Source organism: Lycorma delicatula, chromosome 6 (genome assembly GCF_047948215.1).
Source record: "Lycorma delicatula isolate Av1 chromosome 6, ASM4794821v1, whole genome shotgun sequence".
NCBI classification, from domain to species: domain Eukaryota; kingdom Metazoa; phylum Arthropoda; class Insecta; order Hemiptera; family Fulgoridae; genus Lycorma; species Lycorma delicatula.
The window spans coordinates 69,467,716-69,492,542 of NC_134460.1; the positions used below are offsets into that span (position 1 = coordinate 69,467,716).

General features: G+C 27.0%; 1 protein-coding gene and 1 long non-coding RNA gene across 2 annotated transcripts in view; both read right to left on the reverse strand.

Moving 5' to 3' along the window:
* LOC142327116 (uncharacterized) overlaps window positions 1-24,827 on the reverse strand; it is a 462,885-nt gene that overhangs the window by 14,883 nt on the left and 423,175 nt on the right. The gene's annotated exons all lie outside the window — the stretch shown is intronic.
* On the reverse strand, window positions 6,475-10,107 carry LOC142327117 (uncharacterized). The gene is made up of 3 exons (XR_012756920.1): window positions 9,840-10,107; window positions 8,997-9,130; window positions 6,475-6,909 (listed from the first exon to the last, which is right to left on the reverse strand). It is a non-coding gene; the product is annotated as an uncharacterized LOC142327117 (long non-coding RNA).

Genomic DNA, 24,827 nt, shown 5'->3' on the forward strand with positions numbered 1-24,827 from the left:
ATGAAACAAACAATAAAAATACAGGATTTCCTAACCCTTTTTTAAGAAAAGGACTGTAGAAATAATGCTACTAGAAAATATACTGAAGAAGGTACTTATAATTAGCTCCAAAATGACGCCTGATATCTGTCAAAGAACAGTTTCTATTAATATGAAAGAAAGCTATTTCCAATTTTAAATTAGTTTGTTGTTTGTAAAGCATATTCTTCCTTTTCCTTGTCTAACTAAAAATTGCAAAAAAAGGAAAAATGATGATGATGAAGTAATAAAAACAGAGTTGAATGAGTAGTGAAAAAAAAAGCTTTCAGTGGATTAGTACTTAACATTGATGTTCTTGTCGTAAAATAAATATGTATTTACAATATAAACATACACAGAGAATTTATATATTTTATAACATAAAACACATTACTGAACACTATTATATATTATTCAAAAACATTCACATGCAATTTTAACAACAGAGATATTTAAAACAAAATCATTCATCTTGAATTTCATACCACTTTTTTCTTTAACAGCTATTTTCACAGTTATACCGTACTCCAGATTATTACTCAGTTGAAATAGTAGGTAGGGAGAATTCTTTAAGTTCTATATCTAACACTCTTAATAGGACAAAAGTTTTACATTTAAATACAATGGTCAGTCGCTCGATATTTAAATGTTCAGGTGTTTGATATTAGGTAGATAATACTTATGTTATTAATAATGTTTATGTAAAAAGCAAAATAGTATCTAAAGTAAGGAAATATGAACTTATATTTGAATTATAGACAATAATAAATATTAATTCTCAAATAACTTAAAGAAATCATAACAATATTCTAATATGCAAGCAAATATAACTTTATGAAAGTCTCATTTTGCCATGTAATATGAAGATATATGTAGTAACAGTACTAATAACATAAAGGCATTATCACAAATAAAGCACCAAACACACTTAAAATAAAAAGTTAAACAGAGAAAAAAAGGTGTAATAATTAACAAAAACCTTTTTTTAAACAAGAAAACTTTATTAAGGTAAAAAAAAAAAACAAAACAAAAAAATTATAAGAAAAGATTAATTTATGTTTTATAAAAATTTAGCTATGATCAATATATCTCCAAAATAATATATAAAATATAAGGCAAATTAAACAATGATAAAGAATAACATACTAAGAATAATAATATAGAAAAATAACAACAATAAAGGTTAATGAACTTATAATAAACTTTCATAATTTTGTTTCATATGATTAAAAACACAAAGTTCCATCACATTTAAATTTTAAATAGGCACTTGGGTCAATTCGCTTAATGTGCAGCTTCCCCATCAGATACTACGATGGACACCTTGCAGTGGCTCTTTAGGACCTGCCATTCTAAGCATGAAAAACCTATCAGGGTCAGACATATATGATAACAGAAGTCATAATGAAGAAGACAAGATCAAGAATAAGGAAAAGGATGGGTGGTGAGACAAGGCAGTCTACCTACTAGCCTGATATGCACATTTGAATATTTCAACACATTAGAACTTCAAGAGATTTTCTCCATACATATTTTTAAATGATGCTCATGAATAAAATAGTTTGACGAATATGGGCAATATTGTTGCATAATATCCATTGTATTAGTCTTGGTTAGTTTCTGGTTGGGAGAGTAAAATATTAATTTTGTAGATAGCAATGGTGAAAATGTTCATCTAATTCCAAATAAGTAATTTCAATATATTCATACTCTGAGCACTTTCTGAAATTATTTCTTACGATTAACTTCTGAATCTTCATTTTTTATTTGTGCTCTTATAATTCATTACTTTTTTCTTTTTTGTTAATATATTAACTATAGATATTTCAATATCTGTAAATTGCAAAAAACAATTAATAATTAAACAAAATAGCTTGACCATAACTGAGACGTGTGGTTAATTGAAACTCAACCACCAAAGAACACTGGTATCCACAATCTAGTATTCAAATCTGAATAAAAACAGATACTTTTATTAGGAATAGGATTCGAACCTGAGAACTCTCAACTTCAAAATCAGCTGATTTACTACAATGAATTTTACCACCATAAATTTCAAAATGAGATTCTATATATATATATATATATATATATATAAATATTACCCATATACAAAATTCAATAGTTTTTTAAAACACAAAGAAAAATACTTCATTGTATTTAAACAAAGACAAACATGCAATATTACAGAAATAATGAAAGAAAAAAAATACTAAGAGCTATTTTTAATTCTGTATAAGAATAAATAAAAAAGCATGAACATTTCTGTGAACTTTAATGAAAAATAATGACATTCATAAAGATGCTACTGTAATTGAAACATTTTAAAATTAAACCATTTTTTTCAAAATTTTGGCTTAAATTTTAAACTTATATAAGGTTATTATACAATATGTATATTAAATTTAATTCGTAGCAAATATATTTTTAAATATGTATAACTTTTAATGTATATAATGGATTAAGATTAAATAAATAATTAAATAAAAAACACTTGATTGAACTGAACTTATAAATGTATATTAAGCAGAAAATTAAAAAGATACATCCTGTGCAGGATTTGAATCTTTATATCATCATCATTATTTTATAAATGAGCTGACAAACAAAATGTTAAAGTAAATATGTAATTAATGTACATATAAAAATCTGAAAAGGTACTGATTATAAACTTAACTAATAGCATTTTAAGTATCTACGGTTTATGGACCAATAACCTGGAGTTGTCCATAAAGAGAAAGAAGATTTAATAAATTGTGTAATTCACCTTATGTATGGATAGGAGAGGGTATAACATATTCTTAAATAAGATCACAGGCACAAATTGTACAGTATCCATCTTTTGTATGTAAAAATTATTTCCAAACAAAATTATTTAAATAAACTAGTTGCATAACAAAACTTTATTTAGAAATAAAAAATTAGTAAATTTAGCTAACAGGTTAAAATGGCTGCAGAATTATTTAAAAGTCATTTTAATTTTCAAGTTTTTTAAACTTTAAGTCAATTTCTTCCTACAAAAAGTGGCTTAAATTTCAATCAGCATCACTTATGTGTAACCTAGAGTTAAATATATAAACCTATTTTTTTAATTAACTTTTATATTAAAAAATTAATGATCCAAGCTTGTATTTTATTAAAAATATATTTGATATAAAAGAATTCTAATTATTTTATGGAAAAACTTTAAGGATTTAATTAATTTAAAAATAAAAATATGTAATATTTATTTTTTATGTAAGAAATAAATAGCTGGAAACTATAAAATACTTCAGTGTTTACAATTTTTTTTATTTTTTAACTAAATGCTATAAAAGAAATTCAGGTGGTACAAAATTTATGACTACTGAGGAGGGGAATTCAATTTTTCTCTGATCAACTCTACATTCTGTAGTTGTTTATTTAAATTTAAAAGAAAATTATGTTATAGCAGTATCCCATTAATTTTTATAAAATGATCAACCAAGGGTCAAATAAACACACAAACGTTCTTTAAAATGTGGTAAGTTTGTAAAATGCTGCTGTAATGTGACTGTTTTAGGCCATGGTTTTAAATAAATACATTATCAGTTACAGATGGCTACTGAAATAAAAAATCCAACACTGTGTTTGTTCAATATATGAAATTTAGGTAAATTTTGGTTGTTGAAATATTAATTTTTCAAAAACATCTACTGAATGGTCAAAAATTTATTTATAGGCAATTTTAAGTAACTTAATTTATCTTGGCTAAATCTTATTTATAATATTACAAAATTACGGTTTTTAACAGCACAAAATAATGAGTTTGTTTATTTACTTTTTTACAATTTTAGAATCTCGCTAAATTTACTTTTCACATATTTGAACAATAATTTGAAAATTAAAAAAAAAAAAATAGGCACATGAAGTATCAATAAGGAAAAAAAATGTTTACACAAAGCAAACAAAACAAAATTATTTTTATTGATAAAAGAAATTTATACAAAAAAAAGAATTTTAATAACTTTTTAGTGTTTACAATTGTAAAATGTTAACTGCTGACTGTTGCCATTATGTTAATAAGTTTTACGATTCTGAAGACTTAACATTTATACGATTAAAATGTTTAACAAACATATGCGTTTTTAAATTTGATTTTTGTTTAGATCTATAATCACAATAAGGACACTGAAATTGAGGCTGAAGGCCGCATTCAAATTTTAAATGACAATTTAAATGATGACGATGTTTATATGATCTATCACATTTAACACACTTATATCGTACACAGACTATATCTCCTCCATCTGTCTGCATCATTTTTAGAACATCAAATGCAGATGATTGGATATCATCATTCCAATTTGTCTGAAGACAATCTGCAAATATCAAATTAATATATATTATTACAAATTAAAAAAAAATATATTATATTAAATAATTAATAGAAAGAATATAATGATTTTCATCCTTATAAAAATTGAAATTAAAATACAACACAAAAATCCTTTTAAGCTAAAAGAACATTAAATTGTACAAAACAAATTATGTTAGTCTAAAACTTACCTTTAATAAAGTTAAGATGGTAGTAATTTAGCTTTCAGATGAGAATCCATGATGTCATGAAAAAAATATATACACATTTATAAACATTTTCACATAATTACAAACCAACTAACCTTATACCTAAACAAGAATATATCACTTGAATTTATTACACCTTTAAACATTGCATTTACTTACATTATACACTGTGATGTAGTTACCATAATTTCAAACTCCTTATAACATGTTATAGTCAAATGTAAGATTCAGTTTAAAGTGTATATGGCTAAATCATTAAGGCCATTGGCTATACCTTGTGTGGTTGAAAAAAAATCTTTTTAAATGAAAAAACATAAAACAGTGAAGATTTTTTCATATGAAATTTAAATGACATAGTTATTACAGTTATAAACTAATAATAATTATTTCAACAGTATGCAGTGAAGTACTTTAATTTTATGAACTATGGGAGTCAGTTTATTTAACATAAAAAAATTTACATCAAATAGGTCAGATTATTTTATGTTTACTTCACACTATTCAATTTTCAGAATGTTATTCATGAAACATTCCAATTATTGTAGAACCATCAATTTGCAGGTTGTATCTACATGCCTGCATAGTGTTATTTTTATGGAAAATTATTCACTGAGAATGAAGAACAACAGAAATTATTTAATTAACTCAATACTCTAGAATGCCTACTTATTTGGAGACACTAAGATAAGGAAGATGTTCATTTTGTGTTGGCTGGTAGATGTAATGAAAGAAGACTGTTCAACAGAAAAAACAGTAATTTTAACTACAGCTGTGAAAAATAAAAATGAAAACTGTCTAATAAAATGTAATGTTCATTTGGACTAAATTATAATTGTTATTGTATCAGGTTTTAGGGTAAATAGATTAATCATTAGAAAACCTTCTGCTGCACAAGCTAATAAAAGTCAGGTTTAATGTTTTTAATAACAAAAACAGTAAACTTCAATTAGTAGAAAAACTTAACAACTATCAAATAAGATACATCAAAACAACAAAATAACTGTACTGGATTGTTTGAAACAACTGCATTATGCAAATTGATCACTGCAGGATGATATTCACAACTCTCACTTTTCTTAATAAGATGCAGTAAAATGATAAAATAAGGTAATTAAAATACAGAAGTAGAGTCTTTACTTTTGAGAATAACTGTATCATTGCTCTCTTAGAACTTGGTGAGAATCATTTCAATGGATAACATATTTAAAACTGAGGCTAGACTTAAAAGTCTGTGTAGAATAAGAAAATCTACAGTTATAATACCTAAAATTTCATAAAAAGTATTTATTAAAATGAACCGCTTAGTTTATACTCTTACTTTTAACCCCCCCCCCCCTGCCAGCACCACCACACAAAGAAGATTAGTTTCACAGAGATCTCTGCTTCTTCAAAATGGTATATAGATTTTTTTCTTAAGTAAATCAATAAAAAACTAAATTTTACACTTGTAGTGTACACACTACACTTGACTTTTTCAGTCAAGAAATATGAAGAAAACAACTACAACTATGATTTAAAAATTTAATGTTTTTTAAGGATTAGTTATACTAAAAAACTAGTTTCTTATGAAGCAGAGATTTCTGTGAAAGAACTCAACATGGACAAAAGAAAAACAGCAGTAAGTGTCATAACCTTTATATAATTTTAGTAAATTAATATATTCTGCTGCTAGAAAGCAAGTTTTTAAACTATTTACTGTAATATCATTAAGTACGCAAAATGGAAACCACATGTAGACAAAAAGTTCATTCATTAAAACATTATTTATATTACTAAAATAAATATATTGTAGTTATGAACATATTTAAAAGGATAACAGGAAACAAAAATCACACGCCATTTTGCTTTTAACTAAATATACTTGAATTCATTACAACTTATTAATAACATTCTATTTTTAAATTAACAATATTTAAAAATTTAACGTACCGTCTAACGTTAAAAAAAATAAATCAATTAAAAAATATATATTTCAATGAGTGAAATCTGTAGCTTATTTAATTTTTACATGGTATCATTTGCTAGAAATATAGATTCTATTATTTGAATTAAAAAATAAATTAATTTAAAGAAATAACAACAAAAAATACTAAATTTTAAAATTAGGAGAACCAGATGCATGTACAGTATGAATATGCAACTTTAAGTTATATTTTCGATAAAAATAAGAACCACAAAAATTACATTGAAAGCGAGGAGAAACCCCGCATTCATATCTCAAATGTCTCTTTAGATTATGCTGATATTTATAAGTCCTGTGACAGTTAATGCATTCAGATCTACCTTGCTGATCCTTGTGAACCGATGTATCATTTGGACGAATATTGATAAAGCCATTCCAAACCTCTGCCAAGAATAAATAAATTATTAATAAAATTAAACAACTCTTTAAGAAATTTTTAATGTAAAAAATAAAAAAATTAAATAAAATTTCTCTATTCTAAACGTATAATAATATAAGTTTAGAATATTTACAGTAAAATCTTTTATATTATATTGGGCTATATATACAAAGAGTTTATTTATTACAATGTATTTTAACATGCATAATTTTTATAAAATAACTGATCGTGATATAAAAACAAATACATTGATGATTTTTAAAATGATAGATATGGAAATAAAGAACCACATTAAAATTTTTGTACGGCTAAATACTACTATTAAATGCTTACAAAGAAGAAATTACAAGAAATATTAAAGGAAATTATAGTTTGGTTCTTAATAAAAGGTTAATGAGATCACAACATGCATGTAAAATAAACCACAGATGTATAGATGATATGAAAAAACCTGAAAGGATTTACTACACTGAAAACAAGTGTTTTAAGAAGAATGCAATTTTTGTATAATATAAGGAATAATAAATTTAATGCTACTATTTATCAAATGACAACACTGCACTTAAAATTATCTGCAGCGAAGAGTCAAAATAAAAATAGTCATACACTAGTATCATTTCAGTAAGCTTTCCTTTATTTTGCTTGCTATGTTGTTTTCTAAGAATAAATGTATGTTTACTATAAACTTATTTTGCCAATAAATCTTCCATATGAAATAACAGGTTTAGTTAAAATGTCCCCATCCTGTAGTTCCCAATAAGTTGATTTTGGAACATACAAAATTAAAGGGAATTGATCATCTATTATTATTTTTATCCACACTGTTATGTTCTTCAGCGAATGAAAGAGTATTATTTAACTCACATGATCAGAAAAAACCTTCAGTTAGTTTTCCTCCCAGATTGAATAGTCAACAATCAGTGTTTTTGTGTAAATAAATAAGTTAAGATACATATCTACAATTTTTGTGTTCAACATAACATGAAAAATGTGAATTTTTTTAAATTTATTGTTTATAAAAGTTTATGGGATTCAGGTGCTGGACTGTGTTTTTTTATGAAAGACTTGATTCTATCACAACAGATATGTGAACATTTGAAGCTAAATATGAAGCACTGAAAATTATCATATTTTCATGATCATCATCTGACACATACAATGTTTGGTGTGCAATCTTCCTATGCCGTACAATAGGTCTTTTATTTTTTGACAGACATGTAATGGTATATTTTTAGTGATGTGGCACTACTCAATAATTTGCTTATAATCACTTCATATCCAGATCTTAACCTCTTAATGTAGTCAGATCTTGTGGCCTCTTCAGACCTAACAGGAAATATTTAAAAAAAGGGTAGTTTTTTGGAAAAATTCTCACACATTAGAAAAAGTGACAACACTGAAAAAGATTTTTAAATATTAGCTATGAATGTTTGATTACAGTAACCTAAATATTTTTGAATTTATCTCTTATGATATGAAAAAAAGTACTTCAAATGTACACTATCTGAATTTGGTTTGCACCCTTTTCAAAACACTCTGTATTAAAAGAATTGTAACTAATGAAAAATTATGTGAATATATTATGTGAATTATACATTATTATACATTATGTGAATATATTCATTGTAATTGTATAGAGGATGTTTTATATTTAATTTTAAGTGTTTCTAGGAATATCGTTTTTCAGGGATGTGTGATGAATGAATTTTTTCAATTTTATGAAAATAAAGGATATTTTTATTAAATTCTAAATATAACTCTTTGTAAATTTGGATGTTCATAATATGTCTAATGTTTTATCCAACATAGTTATACTTTCATAATGAAGATAACTCTTAAAAAACTATTTCCTAAGGTATTCTAGATATTCAGTAGTGCAACTAGCAGTTTAATATTTTGCTTTACTGCCTTGCCTTGCCTTGCTTCCAGCCTATCAGGACTGTAAAACAGCTATGACTACTGGTACAATTACTACTCACAGTGATACCAGATCATAAGGAGATTAAAGACAATCCAATTTTTCCTCAACTGGGAAAAAATTGCTAAACAAAAGATTAATAAAGTATATACAAAAAGACCGAATTCTCTTACCTAAAAGTTCTTTAGTGTACCTCAACTTTAAAAAGCACACATATATATACATATATATACCCAACATAATCTGCTTTTCTTTTTTTTTTTTTACAACTGATGAACACCTTTCTGTGATGCCGTTATTACATTTTCTGCAAATAAAAGTTAAATACAGTTACTGTGTTGAATAACTTAACATACTGAAGTGTGAATGAAATGATCCAAGAAATTTGTATATATATATATACACAAAGATTATTATTTATTATTCTATTATCAGAAAAGGTTTTTGTAGAATATGATTAGAATTTTTTTAAATTCTTTATAACTGATAGTAAAGCTGCTTGTTTATTGTGAACAATTTTTTACGAGATATTAAATCATGATTTATTACAAAATCTGTTTCTTCAGAAGTATTCAATTAACCATTTTTAATAATGCAAGCTGTTTGTTATATTTACTGGAAATTTTTTTCTTTTTAAGTGATAGTAAACGATTTTTGAAGGAAAACATACCTAGTGACAAGTGTTTTTTTTTTTAATTCATTGACTTTATCCTGAATAACACAATGCATAAAGGATTATATTTTTTAACTTACCTTGGATAGTTAATATGAATGTATATCAAGAAAAAATTATCTACACAATACATAAGAAAATTAGACAATACTGTAAAAATAAAAAAAAATAAAGAAATAAAAATAAATCAAATGCACTAAATGAAATTATTTTTTTATCTTTTGTGATCTAAAAATATTACAACAAACTTAATGATTAAATAAGTAATATTATTCTTAATAATATATATTCGTAATAAGATAGCAATAATTTATAATAATGCGTCTAATTTAACCAGATTTACCAATCTACACTAATATTATAGAGGAAAGATTTGTTTGTTTGTTTGTATTGAATAGGCTCCGAAACTACTGGACCGATTTGAAAAATTCTTTTTCCATTAGAAGCCGGCATTATCCCTGATGAACATAGGCTACTTTTTAACGCGTTATTTAAGCAACATATTTTAATTTTTCTATCTTTGTAATTCAGTAACTAGCAACTGTCCGTCGTCGCCGTGTCTGTCTTGACGCTCGCGTCCCCACCACCGCCTGCCTCTGCTCCCTCGCCAAGCCCACATCCCGCTCGGCTAGCTAGGCAGCAGCATGTGACCTAAGCGTCACTGCGGTGCGGGAGGGGAGTCAATGTCACAAAATGAGCCGCGCGGTCGGCTTCCTACGCAGCGGTTGTGTGCGATATCGAATATTTTTCCTTGAAAATATTTTGAATTTTTTATAATTTTTTAATCACCACTTCATATACAGACTAATTCCTGTTCAACATGTAAGCAAATAATTTAGTATTAGTTGATGTAGTATTTAGTTTTTTTTATCATTTCAAAATGCCCAAAAGATTAAAATCTCAACTTTCTAGAAATAGTTTACAGGCTAGGGCAATAAAACTAATTTCAAGGGTATTTCATTTAAAGATGAAAAAATTCATAAAATTATTCACAAAAGATGAAATATTCGGCAAAGTGAAATGTTACATGGCAAGTGTGGAGTGGCAGAAGCGGGGTTTACCTCACTGTCATTTGCTGTTTTGGCTAGAAAGAAAAATCCAGTCAGACGAAATTGATAGTGTCATAGTTGCGGAACTGCCCAACCAACAAAACGACCCGATATTGTACGATATCGTGACTAAAAATATGGTGCACGGTTCATGCAGAGAGCATAACTTAACAGCACCATGTATGAAAAACGGTATCTGCACAAAAAAGTACCCTCGACGTTTCGTCAACGATACCCAAACCGGAGAGGACGGATATCCAGTTTATCGTCGTCGTGACGCCGAAGATGGAGGCCAGAGCGCTACGCTAAATATCAGAGGAAGTACTTTATAGATAATAGGTGGATTGCCCCTTATTCTCCGTTATTGTGTAGGATGTTTAACGCGCACATAAATATCGAGTACTGCCACTCAGTTCAAGCCATCAAATACATTTGTAAATATATCAATAAAGGATCTGACCAAGCTACTTTTAGCGTCAAAAACCCAAACGATGAAGTGGAAAACTATGTAGATGGCCGGTACATAAGTACATCCGAAGCTGTTTGGCGAATTTTAGAATTTCCCATTCACGAGCGACATCATACAGTCTTGCAGTTAGCCGTCCACTTAGAAAACGGCCAAAGGGTGTATTTTACCGCAGAAACGGCTGAACAAGTGGCCCAAAACCCTGAACGACTGCAACAAATACATTATTTTTTTAAATGGGTACACCAACCGTGCGAAGCCGGGCAGCCATATTCAATAAATTAAGTGATTCCGACGCGGACGAAGTCGCGGGTTTCAGCTATGTATCATATAGTCGTTAATTTTTGCGAATCAATTTTCACAATGAAGTACTATTTGTAACAAGTAAATAAATCCCACGCGGACGAAGTCGCGGGCCACGGCTAGTTTATTATAAACATGAATTCTTGTAGTAAGATTAAGAAAATAAACAATCATGCAGAATATAAATCTATTTTCTTTAAATATAGATTATGCTTTATTCTTGAAAAATTCTAAAATAATACAAAAAATTCATATTTTTTGTATTATTTTATAAATAACATTTTAGGGGGTAAGTAATAAAAAATAATTCTTGGTTTTAGTAAAATATTTTTTTCTTCAATATCACTTTAACAAACATAAATCTTCCTTAGAGTGGATTTAAAAAAAAATAGTGTTATATGAAAAGAATTATTTTAGCCATGAATAAACAAAAATAATGAAAACTGTTGAGCAATCAGGTATTAAACAAATTGTAATGAGAGCCAAAAATTGTATGAAAAGAGATTATAAAAAATCTCTTTTAAAAAATATAAACATTTTAAAAAAGTATTTTACATTGACAATGAATGAGAAATCCAAAAAAGAGAAGAAATGATGTAAATGATCAGATCCAATTTTTAAGGTTAACCTGAACCAAATTTATTAAATATTAAAATAATATATATTTTTAAAAAATTTTAGAATTCATATCACAATTGATGGCCTTCAAGGCCATCTTCAGAAACCATCATCTTCAAGAGATGACCAATTGAAAGCATAATGAAATTTATTTTTGATTATAATTAATAAATCATTAAAACATTTGAAATGAGATTAGATTATTCTACTCAAATTACTAAGCCAATAGCTAACTTATTTCATAGACTGTTGTTCTTCATAATGGTGGCCTCCATTAAATTTAAAAAAAATTCTTCATTTTTGAATGATAACCTATCGATTATAATATGATGGACTAGATGTTTATGAGTTTGTTGATAAGTTCGCTGAAAAAATTTAAAATTATAAACAAAAATAATAATGTTGGGTATTTTATTTCATGGAAACTAACAAATAAAAAAAAAAAAAACAAAAAAAAAACTAACATTTTGGATGACAAACAAGGAAAGGATGGTTTTCCATAAATTATGTACAAAAATAAATAACTTCCATCAAACAGAATTAAAAATTTAATTTATGATCAATATGTTTATTAATAATATGAGTTTTTAAATTTGATTTTTGTTTAGTTTTGTAATCACAATAAGAACAATGAAATTGAGGTAATTTTCCGCATTCAAATTTTAAATGCTGATTCAAATGCTGTCGTTGTTTGTAGCTTCTACAACATTGTGGACAAGAATATCTTCTAGACATGTTAAAATCATTACCGTCATACAATGTTCCCGTTAACTGCAATAAAGGATGAAGACCTGAAAAAAATAACAATTTCTTATTTTAAAATGTCAAAAAACAAACAAAATGTAACCTATATGATTCAAATCATAAAAAGAAGAAAAATACTAATAAGCTATTATATATTATATAACTTATTGACTACAAAAAGAAGTTATTAAAATTAATTTATAAATTCAGTAACACAACAAAAACCATAATAATGCATTGCATAACTAAGGTGTAAATACAGCCTAATTTGCTACAATCAATATACGAATAAGAAAAATCTACCATCTGTGTCAATGAATATGAAGTAAGATAAACGTATAAAAAAGTATATGACAAGGAGACACCATATCACCTATCCTCTTCTTAACCTGCCATAAGGATGTATTAAGAAATAGGAGGAAAGAAATAGAATGGGAAGAAGAGGTTTTTAGAAATGGTAAGAAGAGGGCATATGAATAAATGGCACTTATCTGAATCACCTGAGATTCGCAGATGACATAGTTCTCATCTCACAAGAACCAGAACTGAAAAGACATACAGGAACTGCAGGTGGCTGGTGAATCCTATGGTCTAAGGATGAACTTTAAAAAGAGCCAGGTCATGTCACACAAGTTTTCCAAGGAAAGAAAGGTTCAAGGTATTCTCAAGGCATTTGGGAGACTTAACAAGATTTTTAAGAACGAACTCTTCTTTTGCCTTAAAAAGAAAGTTTTTGATGAATGCATCCTGCCAGTCCTTACCTACGGAAGAAAAACTTGGACCTTAACCATTCAATCATTTCAGAAGCTGCAGGAAGCTCAAAGAAATATGGAATGATGTATGCTTGGAATTACCCATCAGAATTGAAAACCCGATGAAAGACCAGAGCACAAACGAAAGTATATGATATAATCACAAACGTTAAAGAATTAAAATGGTGGTAGCAAGCAGGACATGTAGCAAGAAGAACTGATGGCAGATGGACTAAATTAGCACTTAAATGGATACCGCTAGATGTTAAATGCCCAAAAAAAAGACCAAAGGCTCATTGGATTGATGATATTTTCAACGACATTGGACCAAACTGGGAAAAATTGTACAAGACCATATTAGTTGAAAATGTGCTGAGAGGTCTTCATACTGCAGTGAATCAACAACTACTGAAATGATGATTTATATATATATATATACACAAATCGATCAAATTATGAATGGCAACTTTTCTTCACAGACTGGCCATCTGCCCATCCCTTAAATGATACTGTTTCCTACCACATAAATATCTTCTTAATTTCACTATTGATTATACATTTTGAACTCCAGTTTCCACCAACCACAAAATCTTGATCGTATTTTCTTTCATTGATTAAGTTACTTATGTAACTTTCCATTACAATATCATCTTAACATTGTATGCCATAGTAAATGCATTTGATACTGAGACATTCTTCCTTCCTTAACTTCAAAAAACCTGACAGACATTTGACAAATTAATTAACTTTTAATTATAACATTAAAATCAGGCATCTTCCAATATAGAAAGGCTTGAAAGAAAGTAATAGTTCATTAATCACATACAAAAATAATGGTTGATAGAAACCAAAATTTGTTCTTACTTACTGCCATTACACATTATGCTTTAATATTTTTTTAAAACTGTAATGCAAAAAACAATAAAAAATCTTATTTAAATTACACAAAGAAAAACTTTTTAAACCAATACTGATATTTAATAATTATACTAAACAAGTCTAAAACTGCATGACATAGCTTATTATAATAAAAACTTGTATATGTATCAATTGTTAAATAATTTATAACTGTCTATTGAATTATTAATTTTCTTGAACAACATGAGGACAATTTAATATTATAAAAATTATACAGATATCATTAATAAATAAATGGACAATTTATTCTTCCAAAGGTCTTTGGAATCATATTGAAGACACCTTTTTCAGTGAAGCTTTCAATATACCTGTTGTGTATTCGTTATATAAAATCATTTAATGGTCACATAAAAAAGGTTGGGAACGAAATTAATAATTAAGTGTGTAATTAAATAATATATTTGATACTTAAAAAGGTATTTTAAACTTTTTATGTAATGTGATCAACCTTTTAAAGTAAACTACAGATCCTAACATTTTTAAGTAACAACAATACTTGAATGTTCATTGAAGAGCATGTTGATAATTATCTCTGAAAGTTCTTTATAATATCAAGTTCCATTAATTAGAAAGAGAGTTAATCTACAATGGTATTTTTAAAAAAATTAATTAAACCATCATAATTGAACATAAAACAGTGACGATAAAATGCCGCCACCACTACATGAAGCCACATTTAATTGATTATTAAATGTGTTTAATGTAGATCACACTCTCTGTTTAAGTGTAGATCCCTACACTTAAACAGAGAGGTGTGCAGTTTTCTCTTTGAATGGTCACTATTTGTGATCATTAAGAATAGTGGCTTTAATAACTGAGGATTATAAATAAAATAACTAATAACTCAGTAATTCTACAAAAACAAATTCCTTTTCTGTAAGTATTCTTTACAGTTTTGAATGTAGCAGAACAAGGTCAATTTAACTGATTTCATCATAAATAAATAAAAATAATCTACAAATTATTAACTAAAACAATACACAGTAGAAACACAATACATTTATATTTAATCAATCATTTGTTTAATTGTATTGATTTTTAAAACAGAACAATAATAAGTTCAATAAAACACATCATATACTTCATTGAATCATTATTACAGAAATCTGTTAATCACTTTTCATCATAATACACGAATTAAAATCCAATAAATATCAATAGTTGTTATATTCCTTTAGTTCAAACATTCTTCTGACTAAGCAAAAATGTATTATTTTCAAAAATACTAGTTATCTACCTTAAATATAGAACTATGTTTCAGAAAATTAAAGCTTAAATTAATCATTAGATTATTGCAATTTTGTACTGCATTAAATCTGTGCCTAAATTATAAAATACTAGAAGTTTAACAAAATTGTAAAATCTATTTTCAGGTTATTTATTTCGCTTTTAAATGCTGTATAATATAAACAGTACTAGTACCTCAAGTATTAGTTATTGATAAAAAAGTATATAAAAGGTAAAAATCTGTAAAACATTAAAATAATCAAATTTCATGAAATAAATAAGCCATTTATGAAGTTCTAAATCACATTTCTTCAATAATTTTACAAAATAAAATTTGAAAACAATACTCAGTAAAATTACTTAAATTTATGAAATTCTATTTTTTCCCTACGATCCTATAATATGATATAATAATTAAATTCAACTTTTCAAAATTAATACATGGTGGAATAAATGAAATATTTAATGAAACCGAAATGTGATACTTAATACATACGAAAGTAATTATGAAATCAATACTTGTATATTTGACAGTTTTTAAAGGTTTAAATTACATAATAACAAAAAGTAATGAGGAAAAATTACCTCATAATGGAGATATTGAGATAATAAAGTGCATCTTCTTAACACCAGAATATTCTCTGTAATATTTCAGAGAATCATAGTCTGAATTGAACAGAGCAGAATTAAATTGAGCAGTAAAAAGTAAGGAAAACATGTCAAGACTCATTCAATAAACAACTTTTCACAGTAGATAATTAATTTATACATTTTACCATTTATTAATGATTAATGACCACAGAAATCAATGCTTAAAAAAATATCCATATGTAATTACACCAATGTATACAAATATTTAATTGGTTTAAAAACTTCTAATATTATTTTTAAATAAAAAAATACTATTAACCAAAAATTAGTACTTTAAACTTTATTATTGTTTGACAGAAACTCAAAAGAAATCTATATTAATCAATGTGTGTATCCTTATGTAGTATTAACCACTATTTTTTTAAGTATATCAACTACTAAACTGATTAATGACAAGTTTAGAACATTAAATTAACTTATAAATTTTCTACAACATAACAGCTTTTCACATCTTTTCTGCAGGATGCAAGTACCTACTAAAACTGTGCCACTAAGACAAAGAACCATCAAAACAAATAATGTTATTTAATTTTAAAATTCTAAAAAATAAATAAATAAAAGATTTTTTCAAGTCTACCATAACTGATAATGAAGTACATAGCACAAAAAATTCAATAGATAAATAGAGTATATAAAATAAAATAAATAAATTCCATTAATAAATCATCAAATCATATTTAAGTAGATAATTTAACATTCACTAGTCTACATCTTTTAAAGGATTTCAATTGCTATTTTGTACTTAAACTGTATAAATGTACAGATTACTTTAGTTAATCAACTTTCAATCATAAACAATGTATTATAGAATAAAGTTTTTTTTTTTTTATTGAAAAAGTTTAAATAATAGAGTTAAATGCTACAGAAAGCAAGCTTTCATCAGCTGATAAAGCAATGTCATTATATCTCAACAAAAAATTAGGTATTTAAAAAAAAAACAGAAAAATCATGCATAACTCTGGTACAGTTTCTCAGAATATATATATGTATATATAAATTTAATTCACATGAATACATGAATACTGAAAGTATCTACTTAAGTCAAATTTCACAAAGAATAAAAATTATACAGAGAATGAAACACTGTTCACATTACATGGCACAAATTACCATTTTAATATATGACAATAATGTAAGAAATATATTTTTGAAATTAAACAAAATAAAATTTTATAAAATGCTTACAATTTTATATCGCTAAATTACACAAATTAAAATGTTATAATATAGTAAATAAATAACCAAATAAACTTATATAAATTGATATTAATATAATAGATAACATAAAGCTGAAAAAAATTTATACACATTAACAATAAATTACATAAACAATTAATGATTAATTATTTAAACTGTTCTATACACTCTATACACAGGCAATACATTTGCAAGCAAGCATAATTGTAATTAATACATAATTTATATAATGGTATACAATTCATTACTATAAATTATTAGTACAATAACATAAAAACATACTAAGATGAAATAATAACTTAAAAATTATGTAGTGGTTTCTGATTGAGTTAAAATATAATTTGGAAATTATTTTTTTTTTTTATAATTTTAATAAGTTAAGTAATAAAAATTTTATTAAAACAAGACAGAAATTAGCTCCATTTGTAAAGAATACCAAGCATACAATTATTTACATTCATATAAACTACATATTAAAGTGAGGGATTCATCAAATACCAAAAATATTGTCAGACTGTATACAATAAACTAATTAGATTCATTTTAACAAAAATATTGTGCAATATATATTTTTTTTTAAATCATTTTTAACTGTGTAATGAATACACGGTTTTTTATATTATTATATATAATAATAATAATTCTACAGTTAAAATATTAAATATAATCTTGGAAAAATAAGCTTCGTCTTTATATTATGAAAATCAAGATATACAGATCAGGACGCTGTACAAATGCAAAAAATTAAAACCTGCTCACTCAATTAGAAAAGATTAAGTTTTTTTTTAACATTGATTAAATTCTCAAAATCCAAAATATGCATTAATTAATAAAGAGTATTTAAACAAAAAAATCTGATAAAAATTTTTAGGAACTTTAAAAACCGAAATATAATAACATATGTAGAAGCTGTATCATCTGCAGAACCTTCCTTTGTTTGCATCTATAATTATGTAATATTGGTTTTCTGTTCAAACATATAGTTTTTCAAAACACCAATGTTAATGCAAACATTTTTTAAATCTATGGTTTGTTGAAGTTTGATTATTTTTAAAGAAAAAAAAAAATTAATTAAAGTACAAAATGTACTTAATTATTCTCAAAATTAAAATGTCTTTCTTTATGCACAGAATTGTCCTGCTAGATGTTTGTTCCATACGTAATGAATCTAGAAGTTACAGTTGTTTTTGAAAATTGTATTGTTTTTATATTCTGTTTTATTTTTGAAATGGAATGTGCCAAGTTGCAGCAAAATTTGTGCCCTGACTATACAAGAAATACAGTGATTCAGGACATGAAAATAAACAAAATGTTTTATGTGGACAAATCCCTTATCTCCCCTCTCACTTTCTGTTCCATTTTTTTCATTAAAAATAACAGATTGAGATATTTTAATGAAATTTGCTATCATGTATCCAACAACATCTTCTATAAAATAAATAAGTTTGAAAAGTTTACCTTTGAAAATTCCAAAATTTTAATGGTAACCATTAAATTTTTTAATCATTAATAGATGTAAATATTAGTTTTATCAAGCTATTTTTTATTTGTTAATAAAATGTTAAGCTGTTTATATGAACAAAATAACACTTAATTTGTTCAAATTTGCTGACAAACAGCTGAGATACGGCTAAAATTATTAAAGTAAATCACAAAATTGTGAGAAAACAGGCACAAAATTATATCGCACATTTCACATTTAATTTTTTTCTTCTAACATCATTAATTAGGTATTATATTAAAGCCTAAAATTAAATTAAAATGTTTCCTTATATGGAATCATGTAACGGGTTATTAACTATTACTTGAGGTAAAACACTACTAAACTTTGTGCTCTCTACAATCTAGAGAAGTATAGCAAGAACAAATATTTATGCTAAATTTTAACTATTTTGGTCAACAGGTTTTAGAGATACACTATGTAATTCTAAATATCGTAAAAAATACTTTCATTGTACTAAAGCTCAATTTTCTTTTCTTCTGTACAATGAATCAAAAATTAAAAAAGGTTAAAACTATCCCTCCCCTTCTTTAATTTTCTCCAAAATTGAATGCCACTACTAATGCTTTGTTTACAGACATTTTTTCACCATTTTTGAAGAATTTATGTTGGCTGAAGACATTAATCAAAACATAGGTCAACACCCACATACATACATACAATTTTTAATATTTGTATAACTTTTTTTGAGGTTTTTGACTAATTGGGTCTTGAAATATCAACAATTGCAAAAATTCTGATATCCAAAATTTTAGCTGATTGCTATACTTTCACTTTAGATCTATGCAGCTGCACTGATAGAGCTATAACCAAGAATGTAAAAATGATACAATGAAAGTGAAAATAATATCAAAAACTAAATAATCTTAAATATTTCATTTTTTCTGTTTTAATCTCTTTGTTTTTTTATTTTTATCTTTTTTATTTTTTAATATTGATTTATCAGGTTGAACAGGCAATTTATTTTCAATTATACTCTGTGATGTAATATTGGTCAATGATCTAGTGCGATGTACTCTAAATTTATGTCCTTTTAAATGATGTTGTCTGTTTGTTTTATAACTGCAATAATTACACTGAAACCAAACATCACGTCGACAAGTTTTATTATGACTCAAAAAGTCTTTTGTCGTTCTAAATGAAGTATTACATAGCGAACACAAAAATGGAAAATCATCAAGCGGATCGTAACTTGAAGTATCAGTCTCACTAACATTACGTCCACAGATCTTATTATGATTTAAAAATTCCCTTGTGGTTTTAAATGAAGCATTACAGAATGAGCACAAAAATGGATGCGTAGGATCAGAGTCGAGATCTTCTGGTATCGTCATGGATTGCTTCATCATTAGTTCGACTGGAAGATATACTTTTGGGAAAGAATGTGCTGTAAAAACAAAAAATAAACAAAAGCAGAATTACAAAATATCAGCAACAAAATGACTAACTAGTTTCAAATAAGGTACCTATTTTTATTATACAATGAATCAGATTAATATTACTTAAATGAATAAAAAAAAGAAGTATTTATTTATTAAAGGTACTGTATACTCACCAACAGAAAAAAAAACAGTATCACACTTTATATGATTGACTGATTCATAAAAATATATCAATCTCAAATATAAATAATATGTAATCATATTCATAAGTAAATATTCGGAAATATCAGTAAAAGTAATGGCTATTCAGTGGTATAATTTAATACCAATAAACTAACTAAAGTTAATTATAAAAACTCAGAAAGAATAACAATTTCCAACAATGTTCAAGAAAAAAAGAATTTAATTACAAAAATTTTAACAGAATTACAAAACTTACAAGTAATAATATTAACTACAATAATAGCAACATAACAATACATATAAAAGGGCAGTTTATATAATTACAAGGCACGGTTCAAAAGTAAGGGCTGACGAGTTATAAATAGCGATTGACAACGATTGATTTATGCATGCACAGTAGCTTTAAGTAGTCTGTTGGGCATGTAACTGCCACATTAATGTCAGTTCATTGTTATTTGTCTTTGCAAGAAGTGTGATAATGAGTACAGTAATAACAAATTCTGCCAGTTTTGAAGTTCAATCAGTGATTTAGATTTCTAAATGCAAGAGGACATAGTGCTGCTGAAATTCACTTATGTGAAACATATGGATCTATGACAATGAGTGAAGGAAAAGTGAGACGATGGTGTCGTGAGTTTAAGGAAGGCTCTTCAAATGTTTATGATGAACATAGAAGTGGCAGACCTAGTGTCCAGACTGACAATCTCGTTGAACACATGAATGAATAACTGAGAGAAAATTGTCGCTTTACAATTAGCAATCTTTTGCTACAATTTTCAGAAGTTTCAAAGACAAGAATGTTGAGAACTGTGATTGACACTCTAGGCTATCTTAAACTGCGTGCACGATGTATGCTGAAAAAGTTGACAAGTGCTCATTAAGATCACAGAATGATATCTTAGAATGATCTCAGAATGATTATTTTGAATATTATTATTCTGTTTAAATAATAATAAAACTAAATAATTTACTAACACTAAAGTGAATGTATTAAAACATTTTCAAAAATTATTCAACAGATAACTATTTCAATAGGATATTTACTAAACAGAAGGTAAAAAAAAAACAAATAATTGTGAGATTTCATCATGACATTGCATTCAAATGATGCTACTCTTTCATACAAGGGTAAATATTTATTAAAAGAGTAAAAAATGAGACTGAGAATGAAAAAAACTAATACAAGGCATTAATGTAATTAGTGAAATATAATAATATTTATTATTTGATATAAAATAAAAACTATACACAGATGTAACGAATTTAAACAGAAAAACAACAAAGGACATAAGAAATTGTGAAAAGCCCTTGAACAAAGCACAGTGGGTTTGAGTACTGATTTATCCAAACTGTATGATATACAGCTCAGACTCAGTAAAGAAGTTCTATTCTGCAAGGGTGAAAACAATATAATTTCCAAAGCAACAAAATTAAAAAATTTAATTTCATGTTGAAGAGATAAAAGCAAGGTATGCTCACGCACTAATGTTTAGAGACTTTATATAATGAGTTATAATGTCAACTAGTCAAGAAGAACTGATATGTCATGAATATGTAGCAAGACTTTAGGTAGATAATGTACTAGAGGGCTGCTTTTGATAAGATGATGTATATTGCTATTATGAAATAGTACTTGCTAAAAGCATCTCCTGATGAATTAATGCAGTGTACAAGGTCTGTTCAGGAAATAACCAAACATTTTTAATTAGTTGTCGATGGAGATGTTTAGTGAAGTACGGTTGGCAGAATTGCTCCTCTGTAACCACATGATCTTGGATTGTTGACATTTTTTGATGATTTAACTTTTCTCTTAATGTAGTCCTAAACCCAGCTTTCATCTCTCATGAATGTTTCATTGTCATTGACTTGTTCAAGAAGTTGCTGACAAACGTTCACTCAATGTTCTTTTCTGCTGTTGCGTTATCAAATGAGGAACAAACTTTATTGCTACTCAATGCACGTTCAATTTTTCAGTGAAAATGTCATAGCATGATGCGCTAACCTCTTCTGCAAGTTCTCTGACAATCGATTGGCAATTTGTATGCACCAGATCATTGATTTCTGAATGTGGGTGTCATCAGTTGAAGTCGAAGGCCTACCTGGTTGAGGGTCATCTTCAATTGACTGATGACCACTTTTAAATCGTGAAACCATACATACCATTGCTCCTGAAAATCGCACATTACAAAAATCATTACTAACTCTTAAACACGTTGCACTCAAATAACAATAACACGAAAACTAAATGAGATATCAAAAATTCAAGCATGTGGTGGAGAGGAAGTTACATGGAACACAACGCTGTCAACCGCTTGTCTCAAAATATCTCCATCGGCGTGTAATTAAAAAAATTCAGTTACTTTCTGAACAAACCTCATATATACGTCATAGTTTCACTATTGAAAGGACACTTATCTGTTGCTTAGCACTATTTGTCCCAATCTTATGAGTGTGATACATGTTAATTATCTGAGGTACAAGAGACCACAGTCAAAGTTGCTTTCTCTGAGATTAATGATGGTTACTGTACAGTCAGACACTTCCAGTATACACCAAGTATACTGGTATATTATAACCAAGTGGTGTCACTCGGTTAGAATATCACCTGCATTTTGATGGGCTTGACATGCTGATTTTCTACCATACTTTTGGCTCAGTGAAGAAGGCAACAAAAAACTAATTGACTCCTTACTTGCATTGGATAAATTGGATACTAGTTGTTTTTACAGAATGCTATTGAAAGTTTTTTTGAGAAAAAAAAATTCATAGCAAGTTGCCTACCACTGTTACAGTTATGACAGTTTACAGGATAGACTTCCTAAGTAGTTACTGTCACAGCATTTAAAGGTGTTTTGCTATATTTTCTGTTATTTCTGTTTTTTTTTTTTTTTTAACTTGTAATTTTTACATCATATCCAACTGTATGCAAAGTAAAGCCTGTAAGAGCCCTAGGTTCTTCAATTCTTCAGTATTCATTTGGTTTGCTCTTATTTTTTAAACTCTTAATAATCTAATCCTCTATGTACTTCTGTTTTTATTATTATCTTTAAACTATGACAGCCTAACGTACAGCATATGTCTTCTGAAAATATGATGAAAATAGCTTGTTTATCTATTCTTTTTAATCACACATCATTTATTATTTGTAATCATCATTTGTTATAATCACTATCATTATTTATTTGTAAAAATGCAAACACCACTACAGCACTGTCCCCTATGCTTATCAATACTCCCTCAATGCTCATCCTGTTTATTTTATTCTCTTTGACAATGTAATAAATGCCAAATTCAAATTATCAATTACAAAAGAATAAACAAATTATCTTTCTTTAATTAACACAATATGATTTACAGGAGATAGTCATGGGGATTAATGAAATAAATATATTTAATCAAAACATTTTTATTTTATAAAATAAGTAAATATAAAAAAAAAATAATATAAACAATAATTTAACTAATACAGTGAAGATGATTAAAATACCCCAAGTTGTAAGGGTAGTATGACCTAACTATTTTTTCTAATAATTAGATAAGTAATAAACAGATCATTCAGTCAATCAAGTCATTTTTATAAAGTCATTAACATTTGGATCCCCTTTCTTGGCATAATGTCTAAACATCATATGACTTTTCAAACCGCTCTTCCTTTTTGTTCGAAAATGACATAATGAACATTTAAATTGTGGAGGACCACATTCATATTTCATATGATATTTCCAGTGATGTTTGTGTTTGTAACTGCTTTGACAATTCAGACACTGATAAGGTCTATTCTCTTGATACATTAGTGAGAATGGATTCGAAAAAACAGCACCTGAAAACAATGTCACCTTTATGTATAAACTGCACAGTATAAAAAATTCAATCTTGTTTTACTTTATTTTAGTAAATAATAAAACTACCATCCAATACAATAAATACATAACTTATACTTTTACAAGCTAGCAAGAAAACCTTTGTGAGTACTGCAACATTATTTTTTATTGATTTATATGATATTCTTGAAGTCTCCAGATGTCAAGTTAAGGTTTTATGACATAGGGCCTGAAGGCGGTTGCTTATCTTGTTTCTGTAATCAGTAAAGCAATGGGTTGTTACATCCATAAATCACCAAGTCATGATATGATGTGTTAATTTGAAACCAACAACAGAAAAGTATCCAGGAACAGTATCAAGGAGCAGTTATCTGATTTGGTCAGATCTCTACCTTCCCCGTGCAAGACTAGTAACAAAAGCCACTTGTGCTAATCCAATAAAATAAAAACTTCTTTATAGAACCATCCAAAATATACTTTGAAAACAACTAATATAATCTTGGTTAAAATGTAACAGTT